At 37.1% G+C, this 23,405-nt stretch overlaps 1 protein-coding gene across 16 annotated transcripts in view; it reads left to right on the top strand.

Moving 5' to 3' along the window:
* The window catches only part of ZNF438 (zinc finger protein 438), a 193,300-nt gene that overhangs the window by 111,077 nt on the left and 58,818 nt on the right, over positions 1-23,405 (top strand). For 14 of the 16 annotated variants that reach the window (XM_063637288.1, XM_063637283.1, XM_063637282.1 and 11 more), the window contains one exon: positions 10,423-10,505. The gene's annotated coding sequence lies outside the window, so the exon portion shown is untranslated. Of the gene's footprint in view, positions 1-8,762; positions 9,079-10,422; positions 10,506-17,282; positions 17,715-23,405 lie in introns of those variants that run through there. The other 2 variants (XM_055275053.2, XM_055275055.2) reach the window with 2 other exon arrangements.

The raw sequence follows: 23,405 nt of genomic DNA, 5'->3' as shown, positions 1-23,405 counted from the left end.
TAGTGGTATAAACCTTGAAAAATCAAAAGAAAGGCTTCAGGAAGTGGAAAAATTTGACAAAGAAGAATAGAGGAAAAAAATTAAGACAAAGCATATGGAGAAAAGACTTTAAAGGGGAAGCAAAAAGAGAAGCCAGCAAGGCCAAAGATGAAGGGAATGTATTTTAGGATCTCAGTGGTAATAATGGGAAATTTGATTAATTCACTCTTAGATCCTCATACATACAGAGGTCTGAAGAATCAGATAGCAAAGATATGGAAAATAAAATTAGTAGTTCCAGGAAAACCCACAGAAGGAAGAAACGGAGCCACAGTAAAGTGGACAATGTGAAACTACTATTATAACAAGTTGCAAATGAAAGAAGGCCAAGTAGGAATCCTCAGAGTCTCTGGATACAGTTCTGTCTTTAGCAGAAGACAAAGAGCTTAAATTTTATCTAAGAGCTTAAACTATATCTGCCCAAAATCAAAGCTAAATACTTCCTGCTATTCTCTCGAAACCTGTGCTCATGACTGTGTGAGCCAGATGTTAAAAAAGCTTTGGAGTAGTTAGGTAACAAAAGTCCCATACCTAAAAGATGGGTGCAACTGCAGACTGAGGTAATAGTATGTCTGACACCTTTCTTCCCCATCAGATAATCTACTTAAAATGTGTGTGAATTATAAAAATTCCCTAGCCCGATTTCCAGCATGTATATTGTTAGACTTTAGTCCATTCCTTTATTTTACTGCCAACTTGTCGAGTCTCCATTCATTTTTAGAAATTATTGTCTTGTTTACCATACAGAATATAGTATGTACTATTTAATATTAAACAAACTTTCTCACGATTTTGATGTTTTTAATGTTTCCAAGGAGTGAAAATGTGATGGAGGCACCCTGAGAAATGAGTATTTTTGAACTGAGATGATCATTAATAGAACCTATTTCCTATTTCTAATAAAAGTAGAACATTTAGGAATAAATTCAACCAAAGACATGCGAAATCTATAAGAACAGCAAAACTATACTGAGAAAAATTAAAGATAGAAATAAATGAAGAGAGATGCCATATGGTTGGAAAACTCAATTAATTGACATTACCCTCAAAATTGATCTGTAGATTCAACATAATCCCTAGCATAAATCCACGGGCCTTTTTGTAAAATTAGCAAGCTAATTCTAAAAGTTACATGGAAATGTAAAAGACTGAGAAAATCTGACAAATCTTAAAACCATGGCTGGAAGACTTGACTTTGTACCATATCTATAAAGCTGCAGTAATCAAGATAGCATGGTGCTGCCATAAGGATAAACTAATAAATTAATGCAATTGAACAGAGGCCATAGACCCACTTATATAGTCCTTTGATTTCAAACAAATCCAAAGCAACCAAGTAGGGAAAGGAAAGTTTTGCAGTAAATGGTGCTGGGTCAACTAGATATCCACAAGTAAAAATATAAATCTCAATTTCTGTCTTGCATCATGCATATAAATCTATTTGAGATGAATCATACTACTAAATATAAAAAGCTAAAGCCATAAGAATTTAAGAAAACATCAGGGAATATCTTTATGACTTGGGGGTAGGCAAAGATTTCTTAGGATGTAGAAAGCAATCACTGTAAGAGAAAAGCTTTAAAGAATAGACTTCATTGAAAAAACCAAACTTGTGTTTATCAAAAGATACCACTAAGAAAACAAAAAACAAGCTACAGACTGAGAAAAATATTTGCAAAATGTATATTTGTCAAAGGAATATATAGCTGATTTATACAGCTCCATAACAAAAAGCCAAACAACCAGAAACTAAAAAGGAGGAATAGGGAACAAATGATTTGAAAAGACACTTTGTAACACAGACACTGCACAACGGAAGATATACAAATGGTCAGTAAGCATGTGATCAACGTCATTTGTCATCTGGGAACATGCAGGTTAAAATGAGAATGAGAAACCCACCATACTGTCTAAAATTAGATAGGATCTAAAGCAACTGGCATTCTTATACATTTGGTAAGAGAGTTAAATGGTACAACCACTTTAGGAAAAAGATGTGGCAGTTTCTTACAAAGTTAAATACACTTACCCAATGATTCAGCAGTTCTCCTAGATATTTGCCTAAGAGAAATGAAAATAAAAATCCACCAAAAAGATTCTTACGAGAAGTACATACATAATATGTGTACATAATGTAGCTTCATTCATGGTAGCCAGAAACTGGAATAGCCCAGGTTCCCATCAGCAAGAGAATGGATAAACAGACTGTGGTTATTCATAAAATGAAACACTGGCAATTTATCTGTGAGGGAAAAGGATGAGAAAAGTCGTTGCTTCTAGGAGATGGGACGGGAACTGACTGGGAAGGATTTTGAAGGAACAAACTCTGGGTAGTGGTAATGATTTGGGTTGCAAGGTATATGCATTTGTAAAAAACTTATGGAATGGTACACTTAAGATTGGTGCATTTCATTTTATATAAATTTTGCCTCAAGAAATAAAAAAGAGCTTTAAAAAATCACAAGGAAGTACTTTTTTATGTCCATTAGATTGGCAAAAATATTGGAGCATCCTGAACTTATCTTGCCCTGCTAGTGGTTATACAAATTGAATCAACCATATAATACATTTGCATTAACTAATAAGTTGCGCATATATCAACCAAACAACTCCACTCAGGCATAGAAACTCTTGGTAACCTACATAGAGAAATACATAATATGTTCCAGAAAACTGGAAACAACTCAGATATCCATCAATAAGAGAAGACACAAATTGTGCCACATTCAAACATATCATCATGGATAAGTCTCATGAACAGAATAAAACCAAGAAACTTAAGAATACTTCCAATATAACTCCTTCCAAAATCTTGCAAAATTAAGCAAGATATTGATTAGGGATACATATGGTAACACTATAAAGGAAAGCAAAAACAACAACAACAAAAAAGGATAGCTGGGGAGAAGGCATGGGAAAAAGGACTGGAATTGGAATGGGAAAGGCCATAAAGGGGACTTCAAAGTTATAAGTAATGTATTCTCTAAACTGGCTAGTGGGAAAACAGATGTTCATTTTACTATTCTTTATAACTGGCAATGTTGAAAATACTATTTGGTATGTATTCAGTATTTAATTTCTTGAGAAATTAGAGGTACACTTATATAATCTTTAAGGATACTTCGTTAGCAATAATACGATATGCAAAATATGAGAAGTAGGCTTTCCGCTGTCACTAATTCAGTCATTCAAGTGTTTATCAAATGCCTGTACAGCTTGATATGGATGTGACATTAGTGGCCTTATTTGGAGGCCACAATTTTGGTGGCTGTATCTTAAAAGTGAATTAGAAGAACTACTGAAATCTAAAATGATTGGGATTTATATTGGTACAGTATAAATCTTCTAAGACTGTTTCTCAGAAGTTCTGCCATTATTGCTTCAAGAAGGGAAAGAAAATTATGGATTTTCACTTATGTGATGGGTAAATGAAACCATCAGAAAAGGCAGAAGTAATTTTTTTGGCCTTTGGAATGAATCTCCTTCAATAGAATTCTTTTAAAATAGGATGGGCCAGATAACTGAGAGGGCCCGGCTTTGACCTCCTTCCACTAATGCTGGTTCAGCTGACTTCTCAAAGCACACTTTTACGAGTTGAGCTGATTATTGACCCATCAATGAATTTACCTTAAAACCAGGTCATGGAGAATGTCTCCCATAATATATTTTCTTGCAACTTCACTATGATAAAAATTCTCCGGATGCTGTGGCTAATATCTAGATCTTAATGGTTATGTTGAATCCTAAACATTTTCAAGATATTTATAGATTTTTTCATCTCTGCATTTCCTGAAAAATCTGTGAATATTTTTCATTAAATTAACTTGCCAAGAAAATTAAGGTTGGACACTGTGGCTGCAATATAGTCCTACATTTGTAGCTTTAAATGTTAAGGGCTTACCCCAACCCTTTACTCTTTATAAGTATTCAAACATTCCTTTGGATAACAAATAATAAATTCATAGTGCTAGATATCCAGCAAGGTGACAGTCTGGTTGCTTGTATGAAGTACTTAAATATACACAATTGCAATTCCAAAGCCTTATTGCTTCATTTATCACAGGAAGTGTCAGAGCTCTGCAATATTTTGTAAGAAAAGCTACTCGACTTGCATGAATTCTCATAGGAATGACCATGACTATTATGCCAATTTCATCCTAAGTATTGAAGTTAATGTTCTAAATGACATTTAATAGTATGATTTATTTTCTATCTTAAACTTTATAGGGCACAAAGCAAGATCCTATCCTTTCATATTGCTTTTTTATTTTTAAAGAGTCTGACTGATGATAAAAATCTAAGCTTAAAAACTGTCAAATGATTTATGATATTTCATTTATTTTTCAAAGGATTGGGGTGTCACCAGTAAGCCTATTAGAATTGTAGGTTTAAAGTTCCTTGATTTTAAAAAAGACCAGCTGCATAAACAAGTTTTGAGCTTTGTAATTTAATTCTATGTGATTTTTTTTAATACTTCAAAGTACCAAAGTAGGCAGTTTTTCTTAGGTCATAAATAGTTGTTTATGTCATTATGATTTCAAACTTTCAAGTACATTTTAAGATCTACTTTTTAAAAATATTGATTTTTTTTTATTGTGTTCATTACAACCTCAAGACATTTCTTTCTGTCTACCTAAATCTCCCTTTCTTCATGGGCTGATAGCAACAAAGGTAGAAGGTGAAGAAACCGGAGGAAGCCTGCTTTTAAAAAATTGGAATTCTGTAGTCAAGTATATATAATCCAATGTCTTTGAGAAATGTTGTGAAACCACTTTAAAGCTGTTTTTTAATGACACTTTTAAGTTTGGGATAATTGTAAATTTGCATGCAGTTACAAGCGATAATATATGTTCCATGCACCACTTACACAATCCCCCCAGTGGTAACATCCAGGATATTAACACTGATGCATTCTAGATCTTATTCAGATTCTCCTAGTTTTTCTCGAACTCATTTGTGTGTGTATTTATTTAGTTCTATCTAATTTTTATCACATGTAGCTTCTTGTATCTACTACAGTCAAGATGAGCATTTCCATCTCAAAGATTCCTCATGCTGGCCCTTTATAATCACACTTACCTACCTTCCCACTTCCCACCCCTGTCCCTAACTGCTGGCAACCACTAATCTGTCCCCTATTTCCATAATTTTTCCATTTTAATAATGTTATTTAAATGGATCCTTAGATTTAACTTTTTTGATTTAACTTTTTTAATTTAACTTTTTCATTCTTTTGAGATTATCTCTTGAGATTAATATTATTTCCTTGAGATTCATCCAACTCGTGTTTGTTAATAACTTGTTCATTTTGATTTCTAAGTGGTATTCCATTAAAATCAATTTTGATTTTTAGTTTATATGCACACATAAAATGTGAAGCAATAATGCAAAATATCAGTTTAAAGGTGTTTAGGACATTGTTGAAATTAACCTATTAAAATTACATGTTTTTTTTCATTTTAGTCATTTGGATTGGATTTATCTATGGCTTCATATGCTAAGACTGGATGAATCATCACCTGTATACTGAACATATAGTTCCAGTGGGAACATTCTATTCCCTAACTCATTTTAATAAAATCTGTGAGGTTGGAGATACAAGAGAAGTCCTTGTTCTTATTCCAGCAGATTTGCTATTTAGTTTTTTCTTTCCTTTTACAGCCTGTGATTACCCACATAACTCTCTTCATATAGCCTATTGTTACCTAAGTAATTCTTCTTCCCCTTGTGCCTGTGTTTGCTTTTTCAACTAAATGATTAAGTGTCTTAATTTCTAGGCTAAAATACTTCTTTCCTCCTTCTTCCCTAAATTCACTTACTCTTTCTCTGCGCTGAAAGAAAGGGTTAAGATGATGAGTACCAAGAATAAAAGTATTTGGCTTCATCTGGGAGGCCAGAGAAGGCTTCCCTAAGGAGGATACATTTAAGCAAAAATCTGATGGATGAATAAGAGTCAACTAGAAGAAAAGGAGGAATAAATAGCATTTCAAACAGAGGAAAGAAAGGGCATGGGCAAAGACCCTGTGGTGGGAAGGAGCAAAGCAAGCAGGAAGAATTGGAATCAAGCCAAGCGGAGAATGGGCTGAGAGAACCAAGGGAATATATGGTATGAAATTAGACTGGAGAGGGAGGCAGAGTTCAGACCTTATAGAGCTTTTTAGGTCATATTTAATAAAGATCAGTGCTTATTCTAAGACCAAGGAGAAACAAATAAAAGGTTTTAAGCATGAAGTTGACTTGACCAGATTTGCAATCTGTAAAGATCCTTTTGGCTGCAGCGTGGATGGTGCTTTGCGGTAAAGGGTGGAAGTGTCTTGACTGGTTACAGGCCATCTTAGTGGGGTACACTGGAGAGGATGGAGCTTGGGGTAAAGTTACAGTGGTACAGTTATAGAAAAGATAACAGATTTAATCCTTAAATCCCAACAGATATGTTGTATTAGAAATGGGAGAGGAAAGAGAACTGTATTAAAAATAACTACTGATTACAGCATTTAGACAGCGAGGGAATTCCAGCAGCAGATCACATTTTGGGAACATCATGCATTTCAGAGGCAGAACATTTCAGATGGCTGTGAGACACACAAGAGGAAAGGTCAAGTAGTAATAATGATAATAGCCAATATTTTTGGGCATTTACAGTTATTACAGCATTTTTTAAGCTGAGGACATGGAAACACAGAAATGTTAAGAGACTTGTCCAATGTCAGACAGTAAGTGGAAGAAACAGGATTTGAATCTACATAGTTCACCTCCAGAGCCCATGCACCTTATCATTCTGTATGCTGCCTGTGTAGACAGATATGGACCTACAGATATGTAGGTGTGGAGCTCACAGAAGGGGTCTGGACTAGAGATTAAAAGTACAGAACAAAAAAGTTCATTTTTATTTATGTCTCTGTGAAATGGATGAGATATCCTAGGGAGAGAATATAAAGTGAGACATGATGTTTACCTTGAGGATCTTCAGCATTCAGTGGCCAAGGATGGCAAGATAGGCAGAAGGAAAGACCAGGGACTTCTGGTTGATATAAAATAAGAGAAAGGGGATGTTAAGGAGATAATGAACAATGGTGGTTTTACTGCTAACATGTCCAGTAAGATGAAGACTGAATGGCGTCTGTGGACGACTTTGACAGAAGGATCTTGGAGGAGTGGCATAGTGGGGCTCAAGCACATATGAGGAGTGAATAGGATATGAGGACATGAAGTCAGAACATTTAGGCAACTCTGTAGAGAGGTTTATTTGAAGCAGGAAGTGTCTAGATAGGCCTGTGAGCTATAGCTGGAGGGAGATGTGGGGCCAAATGGTTTTGTTTTGCTGTTATTTTAAAGGAAGAGACTAGGGTTTGTTTCAAAACCAGTGCAAAATGATCTGCGTAAGAAGAAGAGGTTGAATATATAAACAAGAGAAGGAATAATATTTTCATGTTGTTGGGAAAATGGGAGAGAATGGGATTAGGCATAGGCAGAGGGTCTGGCATTTGGAAGGAGGAGGGGCACCACTTTGGTGTGTCAAGTCCAGAGTAGGAAGGACTGGAGCCACTTTGGTAGGTTGTATGTGATACCAGGAAGGAGAGTGACTTTCCATCAGATAACTTCTGTTTCCTTTGGAAAATGAAGGTAAAATGATCTAGAGAGAGCATGAAGAGGAGAATAGTACTGAAGGTTTGAGGAGTTAAGGAGAGCAGGTTTAGTGTCAGACATCAAAGAGGCTGGCTCTTGTGTTTCCAAAAGTGATCTGGGCAGTGAGTTTCCTATTTGACCACAAACATCCTTTTCTGAGCAGTTGCAGAGTTTGAGGAGATGAGAATTTGTAGGACACAGAGACTTAGGCTGCTCTAAATGTGGTTTCTGTATTGTATGTGTCCATTTCTCCTGAGAGTGAGGTCAGTATTAAAGCTGAGAAGGAGACGGGAGGCATGAGATGTTCTGTGGAAATTTTTAAACACATTTTTTTAAAGCAAACATTTGTAGTGATTTAAATTATTTTATTGAAAGCGTCTTCTGACACATCACATGTTATCTTACATTTTACTTATTTTAGAAAGCAGTTTATTCACCAGCCAGGCTCTTCAACTGGCTTTTTAAGGACAGGGCCCCTATCTCACTAAGCAAGCTGCTGAGTGTGTGTCCCACAGGTATTCACTAAATAAATGGTGAGAAAGTGCTAGATATTGCAACTCTGCTGGTACTGTGGCAACATTTCATTTGGCCAAGGGATTTTTTTGCTTATATTTTTTTGTAAACCTTACTAAATAGATGTTCTCATTTGAAATTATAATGATCTCCATTTTTTTAGCATGCCAAGAGAGTGATTTTCCCTTACCCAATTAAAAGTTTGATTTATTTAATGTAACTGGGAAGGGTGAATCATAAATGAAACATTATATGTATTTATTTTTCATATGTTTTAAGTTATGAAAATGTATTTGCTTGAACTACCATATTCTAAGATTTTGATACATTTTGTAGTGTCTGTTCTGGATGTTTTCTATTCCAGAAAATATGAAATTTTAGTTTCGATTTTTCATAAAAAGATATATCAAATATGATAGCTTTAATTTTAACTCTATTAATTTAGATTGGCCTAGGAACAACAGAATGCTTGCACAAAAATCCTAAAGAACATACTAAGAAATATTTTATTTTTACCATAGGTAAAAAAGATGATGAGTTTCTCTAAATATAGGTGGCTTTTTTTTTTTTTTTTTTGGCCAATATACAAATAAAGATTCGTCTAAAGCAGTGGTTCTCTGAAGGGGTGGTATATCAATACTAACATATAAAGTTGCTTTCTGCCCCTGTGCAAGATTCTGTCTCCGTTCTTCACGGTACCATGCCCCTGCTGAGACCCTCTTCATACTGACTAGATTGTTTTCTGCTTCAGTCAGGTTTTGAAGTGTTCGCATTTTTTTTCTACTGTATCTTTGCCTCCTTGTCCATCTATGGCTATAGGAAGCTCATCCTGGGAGTGGAGGAAAAGATGTTCTGTCATTGCCACATTCTTCTGGACACAGAATGGAGGACTATAGGAATGTAAGCATTTGCTGAAACATAGTACTCTTTTCTGTTTCTAAGCACCTATTCATTATTGCTGTCATCGACCCTTATGTTCTCCATGTTTCCCAGGGTTCCTTGCTTCCTTCAATCTATGATCACTTTAAGTATGATCTTTCCTCTCCCCTGCACCTATAGTCTCAAGTGAATCTTCTTCCCCCCTTACCAAGTACACAAGGTAATTGTACTCTTAACACCCTAGGAAAACCTGAAGTCTTTGTGCAGCCAGCCTGTCCTGGACAAGGGCAGAGAGCTTCAGGAGCTTGCTTTTCAAGAAGTGCCCAGTTGAACCTAGGGAGCTTCAATCCTCAGGAACAAATGTGAAAGAAGATCTAGCTAGACAAACTGTGAAAAGAATGCATTTACCTGCCATGACCTTTATGTTGGTTATGAGGATAGCTCAGAAGTCTCTTTGCATCACTATATGTACCCTACTTGTGTGGATATTTTGTGATATGGTCTTCAAAATTGGAACAAGCCATGGCATACCAGCTTGAAAGAATATTTTTAGATTCAGGCTCCATGGTGGTTACCATACGACTGCTTAAGCCACGGCTGCTTCTAAAACACCTTTGCCATACTTAACTTTTTCTGATTTAATTAGATCATATAGTTAGTGTCATTTGGGATGGAAGCACCCTTCTGTCATGACTACTGTCCCTCACAAGTTTGAAAATGATTCACCATGCAGTATTAAAAAGTAAAATGCTTTTATTACTTTCATCAAGAGGCCATATGATACAAAGGTAGCTGTTCAGGATAAAGATGAAAAAGCAAGTAGGAAAAGAAAATTAAAGTAAAAAGTTATTTCCTGAGACTTATTATTTCTGGCACTATTTTTGGATTTTGGGTTCTATATTTTAGAAGGTAAAATATCAGTCGAGAATCAGGAGTCTGTGTTTTATTCAATTAGAAAGTTTTGATGTATTTGGAAAGTCATGTAATTTTCCTATTGTCCAAGTAAAAATGGCCATGATTCCATAGTAGAAGCTTATGGAGAATATGTGTGAAGGTACTGAATGATGATTACATAATAATCAGAAACAAAAGTTAAGCATTTCTTTGGTTTTGTAACTTCATATAATTCAAGAGATAGTATTTAAGTCATATTCATGTATATATTTTAAAAATCTTAGTACTTTACTAAAGTTACAAACTTTCATATTACACAGTTCAATAAGGCAAATATCTTTATGACTTTTGTGTAAGATCCTAAATACCGTTATTTTTTCAAAAAATATAGATGTGGCCTTAATGATATGTTAATAATACTGTTTTGTGGTTTTCTCTTAAAAGTTTGTAAATCCAGTTTTCTTTTTTAAGGTGTGTTGAAGAAAGTACGCACATCTTATCTTCTGAACATTTTGATGGAATTAACCACAAACTTCATGCAAGAACAGTAAAAGGTATTTTGTTAAATAATTTTTGCATATTGATGTAGTGCTTTTAATTTCTAGATTTGCCTCACAAAGGCCTACCTTAAATCAACTGCAATGGATACTAATTCACAGTAGATTTTGTAAGAGAAGTTTCTTAATCATAAAATATATTTCTTCTGTACCAAGTCATATGATATTTCTTTCAGAAAGTGCTTGTGCAGACTAAATTTCAGTATTAGTAGTTTGAAATAACATCATTTATTTTCACTGTGCACTTGTATGTATTTTTATATGCAGAGTACATTGTAGTCATGTATTTAAAACATGCCCATGAGATAGATATGAAATTAATCAGGAAAGATAGGACAGCTGCATTCATTTCCTACCTTGCTCTCCTTGGAGTTCTTCAGAATAGATGTGTTTAAGAGCAAATCCAAAGTGAGCACCTTACTGGGCATACCTGTTACCATTAGGATGATACTAAATGGCATGGTGAGCCCTTAAAAAGGTAAGCACCCTCTTGAAAACACCAGAATAGCTTGAGCTCCATTCCCAGATCCAACACTATAAGCCACATAGACCTAACAGACATCTGTAGAATACTCCACTTAAAGAACAAAACACACATTCAAGTGCATATGGAACACTCTTCAGAATAGATTATTAGGACATAAAATTAGCCTCAATACATGTAAAAAGGATTGAAATGATACTGAAGTATGTTCTCTGACCACTATAGAGTACAATTAGAAATAAGTAACAAAAGGACATTTGGGAAATGCACAAATATGTAGAAATTAAATGATATACTCCTAATTTGGGAAATGCACAGATATGTGGAAATTAAATAATATACTTCTAAATAATCAGAGTCAAAGAAGAAATCACAAGGGAAATTAGAAAATATCTTGAGATAAATTAACCTAAAACACTACATACCAAAAGTTATGGGCTGCAACTTTAAAAAGCAGTGTTTAGAGAGAAATTTATAGCTATAAATCCTTATTTTTTTCAAAAAAAAGAAAGATCTCAAATTGATAACCCAACTTTTCACCTTAAGAACCTAGAAAAAGAAGAGCAAACTAAACCTAAACAAGCAGAAGGAAGAAAATAATAAAGATGAAAGTGCAAATGAATGAAATAAAGAATAAAAACAATAGAGAAAATCAATAAAAGCGAAAGTTGGTTCTTTGAAAGATCAGCAAAATTAATGAACCTTTAGCTTGACTAAGCAGGATAAAAGAATAATCAGCAATGAAAGAGGGGATATCACTACTGACTCTACAGAAATTTAAAAAAGGTAATTATATGCCAAAATATTTGGTGACTTAGATGAAATGGATAAATTCCTAAAAAACAAAAACTACCAAAACAGAGTCAAGAAGACAGAGAAAATATGAGCCTGTAACAAGTTAAGTGATTGAATTATAATTTTAAAAATTTCCCCCCCACACACACAAAACCCAGGCCCATATGTCCTCACTGTGAATTCTACCAAAAATTTAGAAAACAATTAATACCAATCCTTTACAAACTTCTCCAAAAAATACAAGAGGAGAGAATACTTCCTGACTGATTCTGTGAGGCCAGTGTATTACCCTGATAAAAATGGACAAGACAACAACACTAGAAAACTATAGAGCAGTATTTTTGGTCTATAGTTGTGATGTAAAAATTCTTGGCCGGGTGTGGTGGCACACACCTATAATCCCAGCACTTTGGGAGGCTAAGGCAGGTGGGTCACCTAAGTTCAGGAGTTCGAGACCAGCCTGGTCACCATGGTGAAAGCACGTCTCTACTAAAAATACAAAAATTAGCTGGGCGTGGTGGCGAATGCCTGTAATCCCAGCTACTCTGGAGGCTGAGGCAGGTGAATAGCTTGAACCCAGGAGACGGAGGTTGCAGTGAGCCAAAATTATGCCATTGCACTCCAGCCTGGGCGACAAGAGCAAGACTCTATCTTAAACTAACAAACAAAAGTTCTCAACAAAATACTGGAAAATTAAATCTAGCGACATATGAAAAGCTTTAAAACCAAGACCAAATGGGATATATGTAAGGAATGCAAGATTGGTTTGACATATGAAAAATCAGTGTTGACACCACATTAATAGAATAGAGAACAGAAGCCACATGATAATCTTAATAGACACAGAAAAAGCACTTGACAAAATCTAAGCCCCTTTTATCATACAAACACTGAACAAACTAGGAATAGAAGGGAACTTCCTCACCCTGATAAAGAGAATCTACCAAAACTACACAGCTAACATCATACTTAATGGTGAAAAACTGAGAGTGTGCCCTCTAAGATCAGGAACAAGACAAGAATGTGTTATCTTACTGTTTCTATTTAACATTGTACTGGAGGTTCTAAGCAGGACAGTTAGGTAAGAAAAAGAAAAGCATCCAGATTGGAAAGGCAGAAGAAAAACGTTCTCTATTTGTAGATGACATCTTGTATGTAAAAAAATCTTAAGGAATCCACTAAAAATTTCTTAAAACTAATTAATGAATTCAGCAAGGTTGAAAGATACAAGATCAGTATAAAGATCAATTGTATTTATATATGCTACCAAGGAACAATCTGAAAATTAAGAAATAAAACTGAGAAATTAAGAAAACAATGACATTGGCAGTAACATTAAAGAGAATAAATACTCAGGAATAAATATTTACAAATAAGCAAAAGAAGTGCAAGACTTGCATACCAAAAACTACAAAATATTGTTGTGAAAAATTAAAGACCTAAATAAGTGGAAAGACGTCTGTGTCTTTGAATTGGAAAACTCACATTGTTAAGATAGTAATACACCCCAAATTGTTCTAGTTTCAATGCAGTCTCTGTGAAAATTTCAGCTGCCCCTTTTGTAGAAATTGACAAGCTGACCTTAAAATTAATATGGAAATACAAGGAATCCATAATAGCCAAAATAGTATTGAAAAAGAAAAGCAAAGTTTGAAAACTCCCCATTCTCAATTTCAAGACTTACTACAAAGCTATAATAAATAACAGTGTGGTAGTGGCATAAGGACAGACATACAGATCAATGGAATAGAATTAAGAGTCTAAAAATAAACTGTTACATCTATGGTACACTGATATTCAACAAGGGTACCAAGGCAATCCAATAGTCTTTTCAGCCAGTAGTCTTGGGACAACTGGATATCCTCACACAATATATAAAAATTAATTCAAAATGGATCAAAGACCTAAATGTAAGAGATAAAAACAGTATGAAACTCTTAGAGGAAAACATAGACTGAAATCTTTATAACCTTGTGATAGGCAGTGGTTTCTTAGATTGATACCAAAAGCATAAACAACAAAAGAAAACTATGTAAGTTGGACTACACTAAAATTAAAAACTTTTGTACTTCAAAGGACACCATCAAGAAAGTGAAAAGAGAGCCCACAAAATGGGAGAAAATATTTGCAAATCATATATCTGATAAAGAACCTGCATCCAACCTATATAAAGAACTCTTACAACTCAACAATAAAAATAACCCAATTAAAACTGGTCAAAGAAATTGAATAGACATTTTTCCAAAGAAGATCTGCAAATTGCCAATGAGCACATTAAAAGATGCTCAACATCATTAGTCATTAGGGAATAGCCACAATGAGATACTGCTTCATGCCTCGTGGGATGGCTGTAATTTAAATATGGACAAAAACAATTATTAGTGAGGATTTGTTGACATTGGAAACCGTGTACATTACTGGTGGGAATGTAAATGGAAAACTTGTTTGGAAAACAATCTGGAAAATCCTCAAAAGGTTAAACATAGAGTTACCCTAAGAAACAGCCAGTGATATATTGTAAACCTCTTCCATTCCTATGTGTAGCACTGTAAAGGGGTAAATGTTACAGTATGTGAAGTATATCACAAATAGCTCCTCCTAGATGGTCTGTTACTGTGCCAAATTCTTAGGGTACCATATGAACACAAAGGGGTGTGAACCCTACTCTCTAGAGCTTCTTGTCTGTTGGGAGTATGAGGCATTACAATTGTGCTAAGTACCATCAGGGAAATATACAGGGGCCACTAAGATTATTAACGGGGATATCTGAAACTAGGTCAGGTACAGTTCTCTTAAGGAGGTGATTTTCCCTTGTGATCTGAAGGATGAATCCAAGTTATCAAGGCAAAAAGGGCATAAGATAAGAGGGATTAGAGGAAGCGGGGGGGCCAACATGTGTAAAGACTCTGTTGAGGGAGTCACGGGGTGCTCAGGAAATGGATGGAAGGTCAGTGTGAATGAGACAAAGAAAGTGAGGGGGTGAGGAGTGCAGGGTGCATCTGAGAAGAATGTCCAGACCAGAGGGTGCACAACCTCATCAACGTGTTACGACTTTGGAAGGTTTTCAGTCTGGGGTGACACATTCTAATTTGTATTTTGAAAACATCACTCTGGCTGTGTCAGTTAGAAAAGGGGCAGGAGTAGAAGTGGGAGGGACCAGTGAAGAGTACTCATGGTCTAGGCAGGGACTGATAGAGCAACTTGTACCAGACAGTTGGCAGTGGAGATGAGGAAAAGGGGACATGTCTGAGGGCTTTTTAGAAGATAAAATTGATACTATTTGGTGAAAGCCAAGATAGGGGAAGTAAGGGAGAGCGGTGTAAGGCATGGCTCCCAGACATTGGACTTTGGAAAGTGAATGAGTTGGAGGGCTGTTTCTAAGCCAGAGATTTTCCTTCATGATAAACTTTGTTATGAACAACTTCAAGTAACATGAATGGATTTTGTTCTGTTGATAAGTATCTCTTTCTTACCAAGGCAGTCACATATAATACAGAATTATATGATTTGCTGATAGCAAATATTTGGGGAGAGTACAAATTTCGGAAAATTAGACAATGTTTTTTATTTGCCAGATGAATTTTGTTCTAAGAGTCTCTGTTGTCCTAGTCTGTCTCCCGTGTTGTTGTTTTTTTTTTTGCTGTGGCATGAGTTGTTTTTAATTTGTTATGCTGTTGCTAAAGTTCTGAGGGCTGCAGTTAAAATATTCCAATTTCTCCCTTCCATCTTTATTGATTCTCCAGATTTTGCATAGAAAACTCTTTGAGGGCTAGAACAGCAGTAATTGCATCACCCTGTTTTCAAGACTTCAAGTTTCAAAAGCAAATCATAAAAAAAAATACAGTTCCTGATTTGAGTTAGATACAGGGACAAAAAAGTAGCACATACTTGAAGGTTACATGGTCTACAAATGGCGGCTATATTTTCCTTGGGAGAGTAGTTCTGTTGGTATATATTTTTTAAATACTCAAAAGGCTGAACCTCAAGCAGTAATAAATACAAGCAAAAGTCCCGTGTCTTCTTATGATGTGTTTGGCCTTGCTGATCCTCCCCCAGTGCTGTAGCGATCATCTGTCATGTGAGTGTCCTCATTTTCATGTAAGTAATGAAAGTAGACTCTGAAATAATTTTCTGGCAAGTAACTACCTTCCAGTGAGAAATACCTGGACTGAATGTTGTTTTAGAAATTTCTTATTTCCTTGGCCAGCCAAAGTCTTAAAATGCCAAGTTCTTTGGGGATGCTTTTATTCTCCAGTTATGTAGAAGTGATGGTGTTTTCTTATAACTTCTAAAAGCTAAGAAGTGACAGCGTGCTGGCAGCCCTTGCAGCCCTCGCTCACTCTGGGTGCCTCCTTGGCCTCGGTGTCCATTCTGGCTGTGCTCGAGGAGACCTTCAGCCCACCGCTGCACCGTGGGAGCCCTTCTCTGGGCTGGCTGAGGCCGGAGCCGGCTCCCTGGGCTTGCAGGGAGGTGTGGAGGGAGAGGCATGGGCGGGAACCAGGACTGCGCTTGGTGCTTGCGGGCCAGCTAGAGTTCCGGGTGGGCGTGGGCTTGGCGGGCCAGCCAGCCGGGGCAGTGAGGGGATTAGCACCCAGGCCAGCAGCTGCAGAGGGTGCGCCAGGTCCCCCAGCAGTGCTGGTCCACCGGTGCCGTGCTCGATTTCTTGCCGGGCCTTAGCTGCCTCCCCACGGGGCAGGGCTACCTGCAGCCCACCATGCCTGAGTCTCCCACCTCCACTGTGGGCTCCTGCGCAGCCTGAGCCTCCCTGAGGAGCGCCGCCCTCTGCTCCAGGGCGCCTGGTCCCATCGACCGCCCAAGGGCTGAGGAGTACGGGTGAATTGCCCAGGACTGGCGGGCAGCTCCACCTGCTGCCGGGTAGGAGATCCACTGGGTGAGGCCAGCTGGGCTCCTGAGTCTAGTGGGGACTTGGAGAACCTTTGTGTCTAGCTAAGGGATTGTGAGTGCACCAATCAGCACTCTGTGTCTAGCTCAAGATTTGTAAATGCACCAATCAGCACTCTGTGTCTAGCTAATCTGGTGGGGACTTGGAGAATCTTTATGTCTAGCTAAGGGATTGTGAATGCACCAGTCGGCAGTCTTTGTCTAGCTCAAGGTTTGTAAATACACCAATCAGCACTCTGTGTGTAGCTCAAGGTTTGTAAATACACCAATCGACACTCTGTATCTAGTTAATCTAGTGGGGATGTGGAGAACTTTTGTGTCTAGCTCAGGGATTGTAAACGCACCAATCAGCACCCTGTCAAAATGGACCAATCAGCTCTCTGTAAAACAGACCAATCTGCTCTCTGTAAAATGGACCAATTAGCAGGATGTGGGTGGGGCCAGATAAGAGAATAAAAGCAGGCTGCACGAGCCAGCAGAGGCAACCCGCTGGGGTCCCTTTCCAAGGTGTGGAAGTTTTGTTTTTTCGCTCTTTGCAATGAATCTTGCTGCTGTCCACTCTTTGGGTTCACACTGCTTTTATGAGCTGTAACACTCACGGCAAAGGTCTGCAGCTTCACTCCTGAAGCCAGTGAGACCACGAACCCACCGGGAGGAACGAACAACTCCAGAGGCGCCGCCTTCAGAGCTGTAACACTCACCGCGAAGGTCGGCACCTTCACTCCTGAGCTAGCAAGACCACGAACCCACCAGAAGGAGGAAACTCTGAACACATCCGAACATCAGAAGGAACAAACTCCGGACACGCCGCCTCTAGGAACTGTAACACTCACCGTGAGGGTCTGTGGCTTCATTCTTGAAGTCAGTGAGACCAAGAACCCACCAATTCTGGACACATTTTGGCAACCGCAAGGGGACCATCGCTTATCGCCAAGCGGTGAGACTGTCGCCAAGCGGTGAGACTGTCGCCGAGCGGTGAGACCATCACCTATCGCTAAGCGGGGACAGTCGCCTATTGCCAAGAAGTGAGTACCATTGGACCCTTTTCGCTTGCTATTTTGTCCTATTTTTCCTTAGCATTCAGGGGCTAAATACTGGGCACCTGTCGACCAGTTAAAAGCGACTAGTGCGGCCTGCGGACTAAAGACATGGGTGTCAGGCTTTCTGGGAAAGGGCTCTCTAACAATCCCTGACTCTTCGGAACATCAGAAGGAGCAAACTCTGGACACGCCATCTTTAAGAGCTGTAACACTCACTGCGAGGGTGCGCGGCTTCATTCTTGAAGTCAGTGAGACCAAGAACCCACCAATTCCGGACACAAAGCCACATTGGTAACTTAACGCTACACTGAAATAAATTTTAATTTATACCCTAAAATCATTTTCATATGATCCCTGAAGAGTTCCACTTGTATTTAGGATGCCAGCACACAGAACCAACTGACCAGTAAAGATCTCATGAGAAAAAGAGTGTGCAAATGGATTGTGATTTCAGTTATAACTGTTATAAGAAAGGTGACTTCCTGATTATTAGTGTTTATTGCTAATGTGTCAGTAATGGGCAAATATTGTAAATCTGTAAATGCCAAACACAGCAAAGCTAGAGGAGAATTTGTATTAGGAGAATCAGGACAGTCATTTAGAGAAAATCATAGTGACCTGCCTTTTGCATTTTTCTCCTGGGGCATTTTCGCTAACATTTGTTCTCCTGAACCAGCACACACAGGAAGGAATCAGGGACTACTGTTCCTAATTTTTCAATGAGAATACTGATGCTTGCATCTATTTGAATCAAGTTTCCATTTTTCTTACTGCAGTGTAGGCCATCTAAAAATTAGCTTTTTATTATTGAGCATTAACTGTCATTGTTTTTCATGTGTACTTATTCTGTTGTGCATTTTAATTTCTGAGAATACTGAGGGCAGAACCCAGTACCTGTCTTCAAACCTCAGCTCCACATTTTACTAGCCGGGTGAGCTTAAATAAGTTACTTAATTTCTCTGTGCTTGAATTTCCTTGTGTGTAAAATGGGGATCATAAAATATCCATCTGAAGGCTGTGATGAGAATTAAAGAAATCAGCATATACTTAAAATGCCTAGAACACTGTTTGGAGCCATAGTAATCTCAAAATAAATGTTAGATGCTGCTGCTGTTATACCAATAAAATAGTTCTCTAGCTCCCACCTGCTAATTAAGAGGTTAATTCAGTTATGGTTATTGGTGGTGGTGGTTTTCTTTCTTGTTGGGGCTATTTTGGTGGAGTTAAGGGCAAGGTTACATAGCTAGTAAATGGTATAAACCAGGTTTACTAAGTCATTGGTTTAGAGTAGGGATTAGCAAACCAAATTGGGCCTGGTTTTGTGTGGCCTGCAAGCTAAGAATGATTTTTATATTTCTAAATTGTTGGAAAAAAAACAAAGGACAATATTTTGGGATCAATGAAAATGATATAAAATTTTGTTTCAGTATCCATACATAGTTTTTATTGGAACTTCGTAAATAACCTTATATATTGCTTGTAGCTGTTTTCTTACTACACTAGTAGAATAGAGTAGTTATGACACAGATGGTAGGGTCCACAAAACTGAAAATATTTGCCATGTAACCCTTTACAGAAAAAGTTTTCCAATGCCTGCTTTGTGGGGTTATCAGTTATGTTGATTAGAGTGAATGCCTACTTTTTATACTGCCCTTTGACAAAAGATGGTTACATAAGAAAGTATATAACTTTAATTAGCTATCCTTATGGCCAGAAAACTTTGGTTTGTTTTGTTTTGTTTTCAAAAGGATAATTTTCTACGTTGGTTAAAATTTTCTTGAAACTGGCATACAAGTTCATAAGTAGAGTTAATTCAACTCTAGTAGATTGTGTAAGTATATACATGCCAAAAACTATACATATTCACTAGAGTATTAAGATTTGGATTAGTCTCAAGAGTTGTCAAAACAAAAGTCTGACTCTATGTGCCCTGTGTGTGGGGGGGCGGTGGGGAGGAGGAGGTTCAGTACATTTGCTATTTTATGTTTCATTTTTAAAAGATTATTGAAATATAATGCATTCTGAAACAGCCTGTTAATGTTTTTCAATGATAATGTACCTTAAGAGTATAGTATTATAATCCCATTTTGGAAGTTACTTGTGGTTATTTCTTTAAAGCCTTTGCTTTTGTGACTGAAAGCCTGGTATTTATAAGGTAGCCAAACTCTGGAGGCTTTTAGCAGTTGTACTTGGAGAACATGTGCTTTAATTTTGTTATACCAATCATTTAGGCAAATAACCCTTTCTTCTATCTATGTGCTGTTTCTAAGTATGATGTGGATCTTTCTTATTTGGTTATATAATCTTTATTTAGCATCTTCTTTCCCCTTGAATATTTGCAAAATCTTGTAACTCCTTTTTTTTAAGGTTTATATCATTCAAAGTTAATTCATCAAATAGTTTTGAAAGACTTCGTCCAAGGTCCTGAAGCTAAGAACATATGGACACAGGAAGGGGAACATCACACTCCGGGGACTGTTGTGGGGTTGGGGGAGGGGGGAGGGACGGCATTAGGAGATATACCTAATGCTAAATGACGAGTTAATGGGTGCAGCACACCAACATGGCACATGGATACATATGTAACAAACCTGCACATTGTGCACATGTACCCTAAAACTTAAAGTATAATAATAATTTAAAAAAAAAAAAAAAAAGAATGTGACAGACTTCCACCCTGCCCCTGTAGAGTTTTGAGTCTGGTGAGTAAGATAGATGTGAAGTTAATATAAGTGTGATCAGTTTTGGGAAAGGAGAATTAAATTGTGCAAAGAAAATACAGAATAACGGGACCTTAACTAATCTGAAGAAGGTGGAGAATATTCTTCGGATTTTTAAAAAAATTTGTGATGATTTTGAAGATCCATCCTTAACTAAAGATCTGTTACTAAGTTGAAATTATTTTGAGTTTAGAAAAAGTATTGAATGAGAATTATAGGAAATTATATACAGTGTCACTCTTATTGATACAGGCACAATCTACTAAATTGCTATGTTGGATGATTGATGGATGGACTTTACACATTTGATTTTGCCAGGAAATTATATATTGAGTGTAATGGTCACCCTGAAATTGGAATGCAGAAAATACCAAAAGTGGAAAAAAGACTACTTGAAAATCAAAATACCTGTTCTTCTTAAACAGAAATATATTTTTAAAGTGGAATCTAACTAGGTGTTTTCTCCCCTTTTAGAATGGTTATTATTTTTAGTATGAAAATAGATGGTTATGTAGTTACGTATGTATTACATAAATGTATACAATATAGTTATATATGTGTGTGTATATGCACACACATACATGTATTATACCCAATTAAAGGTGGAAGTGCCACCACGTCAAACCCCAAAAGTAACCACTGTTGATAATTTGATGCTTCTCTGTGAGAATACAACTTTTTTTTCCTTTAAAGGCAAAGGAGATCAGAATATACCTACTGTTCCACAGCTTGCTTCACTTAAGATGATGTTATGGACATCTTTCCCTAGCAGTGTTGATTGAGAACCACCTCTCTCCCTTAGATCTACTCTATTCTTGCTGTTCTCATTGTTGATACTGCTGTTTTAAGTTGTATTCTGTAAGGTAGAACATTCAAAAGGTTTACAAAAAAGTATACATAGTCATTTTTCTTTCCAATTCTTCTTTTTCCAGAGGCTACCACCCTTAGCAATTTCTTACCTCTTGAAATCATCCTGTTACTATTATATGCCTTTACTTAGACTAAAGTTAACCCCCCAAACTAATCATTCATGAGGAAACCAAATGCTTAGTGAATTTACAGCAGCAACAATTGATTTTGTAATATTATATTTAATATTGTATTTAAGATTGTATACCAAAATGATAACAGATTTCCCATTCATTGTATTTCAGTTTCAAGTTTAATGCTGTGTGATTGTTGTTAGAGGATGCAGTCTGGAGGTGAACAATCTCTGTCAGCAGTTTAGATCCTTCAAGTAACTGTTTCACAAGCAACCCCACGAGGCCCTGTGTGCCCCAAGGCACTGCCCCCACATTTCCTCACCACTATCTGCTTGTCTCACTGTCAGTGTTGTGAGTACAGACCCAGGTCTTGAAGACCCCAGGAGGAAATGACCTTGCTGCTTTAATCTCAAAGCTAATTTAGGGGTTTACAGCTCATCTCTGTGATTTCATATTTTCGTCTGATAATTGTAATCTGGAACCACTGGGTTAACCTCCTGTTTTCAGGCCAACTTTGTTAATGCCAGAACCTGGGGAGTGGAGGTGGCTGGGTGGTGGTAGATTTAAGGGAGGTCAGGAATCTCCTCTGCCAGGACCAATCTGGAGCTGAGACGATGTTATTTGTTGAAGCACTTGCTCTATAGCACTGGATCTTTTGTCAGCTGCTAATACTAAGATGGCCTTATGAACAAGATTACCTGCAACTCCCTGCCTTTCTGATAAACTCACCAGAGAACATGGGGTGATAGTATTGGGGGGAATATAGAAAGAAATTAACCAGATCCAATCTTCAGAGTGGCTGTGTTGATATCCTATGGCCTGAAAAGCTAATACTTCTATAGGCAGTATTTACTTTTGTATAAAATATGTTCCTCAAAGAACTACCCAGATATACAGTGTGTAAACGTAAAACAAAAAGACATATGCTAAGAAGATACTCCTTTACCAGAGTACTAGTAAAACGTTATACAATTCAAAAATAATATGTCATTCTTTCTGACATAGATGTATGTCTATTATAAATATTGTGTGCTTTGTAAATGTTCTCTAGTTTTATCATTTTTCTTTACAGTTGAGCACATGCCTGGCTTAAGTCAAGTATGCTTCCAGTAAAAGTTAAAGACTTGCCACATAAAACGCCCTGAGTGATTGCCATTTTTGCCTAAATTTATATTGTTTACAAGAAGTGTGCTTCATATCACTACTATGATCACATTTACTTTTTTATTGTGGTAAAAAACACATAACTTAAAATTTACCTTCTTAACCCTTTTTAAGTGTACATTTCAGTAGTGTTAATTACATTCACATTGTTGTGCAGCCAAACTCTAGAATTTTTCATCTTGTAAAACTGGAACCATGTACCCATCAAACAACTCCCAATTTCTCCCTGGTTTCTTCTCTTCCGGCCTCCCCTCCTCCCCACAACCCCCTATCCCCCAGAAACCATTATTCTGCTGTCTATCTTTGAATTTAATTACTCTAGATACCTGATATATATGGAATCATACAATGTTTGCCCTTTTCTGACTGGCTTATTTCATTTAACGTAGTCTTCTCAAGGTTCATGCATATTGTAGCATGTGTCAGAATTCCCTTTCTTTTTAAAGTTGAATAATCCATTGTATGTATGTATCACATTTTGTTGATCCATTTATCTGTCAATGGGCAGTTGAGTTGCTTCACCTCTTGGCTACTATGAAAAATGCTGCTATGAACATGGATGTGCATATATCTCTTTGAGATCTTGCTTTCAGTTTTTTTGTTTTGTTTTGTTTTGTTTTTTGAGATGGAGTCTCAGTTGCCCAGGCTGGAGTGCCATGGCGCGATCTCGGCTCACTGCAGGCTCCACCTCCTGGGTTCATGCCATTCTCCTGCCTCAGCCTCCCAAGTATCTGGGACTACAGGCGCCCACCACTACGCCCGGCTAATTTTTTTGTATTTTTAGTAGAGACGGGGTTTCACCATGTTAG

Source organism: Symphalangus syndactylus, chromosome 4 (assembly GCF_028878055.3).
Source record: "Symphalangus syndactylus isolate Jambi chromosome 4, NHGRI_mSymSyn1-v2.1_pri, whole genome shotgun sequence".
In the NCBI taxonomy this organism is placed as follows: Eukaryota; Metazoa; Chordata; class Mammalia; order Primates; family Hylobatidae; genus Symphalangus; species Symphalangus syndactylus.
This window is presented reverse-complemented; position numbering and strand designations above follow the sequence as displayed.